The 4405-nt window shown below is 38.0% G+C and overlaps 1 long non-coding RNA gene across 4 annotated transcripts; it reads left to right on the top strand.

The window, feature by feature from the left end:
- Positions 1 to 1707: 1707 nt before the first annotated feature.
- Positions 1708 to 4166, top strand: LOC133717620 (uncharacterized). 4 transcript variants are annotated; one of them, XR_009849819.1, is made up of 6 exons: positions 1708 to 1988; positions 2253 to 2306; positions 2434 to 2568; positions 3099 to 3193; positions 3718 to 3789; positions 3987 to 4166. It is a non-coding gene; the product is annotated as an uncharacterized LOC133717620 (long non-coding RNA). The 4 variants fall into 4 exon arrangements; XR_009849818.1 differs by having other exon boundaries at positions 2649 to 3193; XR_009849817.1 differs by having other exon boundaries at positions 3111 to 3193; positions 3987 to 4164.
- Positions 4167 to 4405: the final 239 nt, after the last annotated feature.

The following is a 4405-nucleotide window of genomic DNA, read 5'->3' as shown; positions in this document are numbered from 1 at the left end:
GGATGTGGTATAACCGTCTAAGTGACTACTTGATTGGGAAGGGATATATTAACAATGAAATATGCCCATGCGTGTTCATTAAGAGAACAAGTTCCGGATTTGCAATCGTAGCAGTTTATGTCGATGACATGAACCTAATTGGAACTCTAGATGAGTTGAAGGAAACTGCTAAATACTTGAAATCCGAATTTGAGATGAAAGATCTTGGGAAAACACGGTTTTGTCTCGGTTTAGAACTCGAGCACCGTAGTGATGGGATTTTGATCCATCAGTCTGCATATACTCAGAAAATCCTAAGGCGCTTTAATGAAGATAAAGCAAAGCCTGTGAGTACTCCCATGATTGGTAGTAGTCTTGAGCCCGGAAAAGATCCGCTTCGTCCAAAGGATGAGGACGAAGAACCATTAGAGGCCGAAGTGCCCTATTTGAGTGCAATAGGCGCATTATTGTACTTAGCTCAATGCACAAGACCGGATATCTCATTCGCAGTGAACTTGTTAGCTCGACATAGCTCCGCGCCAACACGCCTCCATTGGATTGGTGTAAAGACAATCTTTCGATACCTAGGAGGTACGATTGATATGGGCCTATTTTATCCCTACAGAGAGAAGAGGAATGACGGAAGAATGGGATCGGACCCCATTAGGCATGGAGCCACCGTCCACCATGACAAAGTGGCCGGCCATATTGCCGCCGACGCCGCCACCAACACCAAGGGTGGTCGGCCTCACCCTACTCCCCTCCATCAAAACGACAATGATGTTTTGATGGGATTTGCTGATGCAGGGTACCTCTCTGACCCTCACAAAGGTCGCTCCCAAACGGGTTATGTCTTTACCATGGGAAGCACTGCGATATCTTAGAGGTCTACAAAGCAGACCCTTGTTGCTACTTCCTCAAATCATGCAGAGATTATTGCTCTACATGAAGCCGTACGAGAATGTATATGGCTAAGGTCTGTGATTCGACATATTCAAGGAAGTTGTGGTTTGAAGTCTACCACAGATGAACCTACATGCATTTATGAGGATAATGCAGCTTGTATTGAACAAATGAAGTTAGGTTTCATCAAGGGCGACAACACCAAGCATATATCGCCTAAGTTCTTTTATAATCAGCAACAACAATCACTTCTAAAGATTGAAGTGAATCAAATCCGATCAGAGGATAATGTAGCGGACTTATTCACTAAGTCGTTACCTAAATCCACCTTCGAGAAACATGTGAAGAGCATCGGATTGAGAAAGTTATCCGAACTCCCACGATTGTAGCAATCAGGGGGAGATATCGACATCAGGGGGAGTTATGATGTCTACATGTTCGATCTCGAAGAGTGAAGGACGTGTTGTGCTCTTTTTGTCCTTCGACCAGGGTTATTTTTATCCCACAGGGTTTTTGTTACCTGTCAAGGTTTTTAACGAGGCAACGGACGAAGCGTCACCACCAAGTTTGAAGCGGCACAAGGGGGAGTGTTGAAGGAATATTGATTTAGTGTGCCTTATCAAACTAGGAGTAGCAATAGGAGAGAAGGTTCTAGATTTCCCAATCTTACACGGATTGGTATTCCTTGTAACATTAGAACTAGTACTTTGTAATCCCTATATATAGGGCTACTATTCTCAATAATAATATACACATCTCTCTCTACAATTCTCTCTCAAATCTATTTTACTTAAACAATATATTTATATATAGGAAAGAGAAACCCTTCTCTCAATCTCTCCCTTTTTCGAGTTTTTTCTTCTCCATCTCATCTCCATCTGAACCACCAAATTGATGGCCACTGGGATCTGATTCTCAGCAAGTCTTTTTGTTGTCTATTCAATTATTCAATTTTATTTCCTCTGCTTACGAATTTCTTCCTCTGGGTGGAGTTAGCTAGGGTTCTTAGCCAACGAAGTTCGGAGGAGAGGAAGAAAGTAAAGAAGAAGCATCCGATCTGAAACCAAAATTTGGATTGCATGGGCTCTTCGTCTTCGACTGGATATGTAAATTAGCTTCTGTTTCCACCAACTTGTTGATCTTCTCTCTATGGCTTTTAAAGCTTCAATCTTTAAGCTTGCATGTTGCAGATCTTGAATGTTTAAATCTGATGCAATTTTGAGAAATTTGGGTGTTATTTGATTTAGGATTAGGAAAATTGAAGTTTTGATTTGCTTGATTCAGATCTGAACTATTAGTTCTTTAAAAAAAAAAAAAATTGTCTCGGAAATGTGGAACTGATTTTGATTTTGGTGTTGATGGTATAATAGGTAGAGGGTCTGAAAGAGAACTTCAATGCTTCCCATGGCAATCCCAATCCAAAAGTAAGTTAAAGGATTATTCTATTAATTGTGGAATAAGGATTCTGGTTCAATTTTGTCAAATTTTTTTTTGTTGTTGTTGTTGTTGTTGTTATGGTAATAATGATATTGTTGTTACCTCTTTTTACAGGTGTAATCATGATTCTGGTTTTAGATACCAGTCAGATCCTAATACAAACTGATCAATTCATCCGATTGGAGGGACAAGCATAAGACTTGGGGGAATGGCAAAAGGTTCCACCCAAATACGGCTACCATGCTTGGTGTAAGTGTCTTCCGATGCTTCTTTCTTGATGTTGACTAGTAGCTCAAAACACCAACTAAGTGTATTGATTTTATTACCAGGAACATGTAGTAGTGACAACTAATGGGTAGGTGTATTATTAGATATACAAGGCTCATATATATGAACGGGAGTGAAGTAAAACCATTACTAAGCTACCTTGGTATGTAGATTACTTGGTTAATTGAAGAGCAATGCTCACTTCAGTACTTTCCTTACAATTTCAAACATTCTTTCTTATGATGAAGCTGCAAGGTTACTACTTGGGGATGCAGCCAATGCATTCGTAATTACTCGCTGTTTTTTATATTTATTTTTTGGAAACTTGGTTTTTGATTCTGGTATTCAAGATATTGCATCCATGAAGTGTCCAAGGTTTCATAAGTTTGTTTTACAAGTCTTAATTTACAATTATATTCTTTTATTTGTCTGTCGCTATTTGAAAATGTGGATGTTGCTTCTATTCACTAAATCTATGTTGTTTCTTCTCATGTATGACAAATAATGCTTAGTTCTTTCCTTAGGTGAATTGGTCCAAGCTACTACCAAGGTAAATACAAAATGGAAAGGACTGCTAAAGTATTACCTATTAGACATCGATGAAGAGGTCTGGATTTCAGTCCTTCTAACTAATACTTGCATGCACTTATTTAACCAATATAATTCTTTTTTGCATCACTGAACTTGGTTAACTGTAAAATGTCCCTCCTTTCTCAGCTTTTTTTAGAGGCACAGCTTTGCTTGGACATGCTTCATTTCTTTAATTTACTTTACAAACCTTTGAGAGAACTTGTAGTTTAAGAGAAACATCAAGTGGAAATTTAACTGAAGTCTATTCATTTTGCAAGCTTTTAGGACAGTCTCTATGTGTAGTTATCTATCAGTGTTTTCATCTAACTTGTACCCGGCGTGTGTCAAATGTTACTTTCCATCTCTAGTCTTTTCAATAAGTATTTATCCACATATGAATTAATGTTATGTTCAGTGTTAAGAGTTTTCTTGGTCTGGAGTTAGGATAGTGTTAAAGTTAGTATAATGCTGGAAACCTAGACCCAACTTTTTTCATGGTTGCTAATGTAATGCTTATTGCTATTAATACTTTGTGATGATTTAATTTTTGTTACTTTACAGTTAGAAGTAATAATGAAATCTGAAGATATGTGTTTGGAGTCCGCTAAGAAGTTCTCCCCTGTGTTTGATAAGGTATGCTTGCCTACATAGTTTTGGATCATCGTAAATTATAATCCACGTTAGTATGAAAAGATCAGAGCGATGCAGTCATTTAAAATTGCATAACTTTTTATCTCCCTGGATGAATGTGGATATGCTTCTGTTTAGTGCTTTGCCAGCCTTTGGTTCTTGAGCAATGAGTTAAAAGAGTTGTGTTTGTAAAATTGCAGGTCAAGAAGCTGCAAAGGGACTGTCTAAGGAACCCTGTGAATCACTGACGAAGCTTACAAGAGTATCACTTCTAGTAGTGTATAGTTTCTTATGAATGTATTTTAAACTTGTAAATTTATTGTATAATACATTTAAAATGCAAGACAAGATCATAATTGGTGCATTTTTTTTTTGGGAAAAATTCACCAATGGTGTCTGGACAATTTGGTGACTTTCAGAATGATACCTAAACTATGAATGTTATCAATGTGATACCTAGACTTTACTTTTCGTATTATCGTCGTACCTCTGGCGAACTTCCGTCACGTCTCCGCCAACTATGAGCACGTGAGCCTAAAAATGAGGGCAAAAAAGACATTCTGCCCTCAGTTTGTTTTAGGAAAAAATTCACTAACGGTATCTGGACACTTAGGAGACT

Source organism: Rosa rugosa, chromosome 6, assembly GCF_958449725.1.
Source record: "Rosa rugosa chromosome 6, drRosRugo1.1, whole genome shotgun sequence".
Classification (NCBI taxonomy): Eukaryota; Viridiplantae; Streptophyta; class Magnoliopsida; order Rosales; family Rosaceae; genus Rosa; species Rosa rugosa.
Note: the sequence above shows the minus strand (reverse complement) of the source record. Positions and strands in the feature narration are given on the sequence as shown.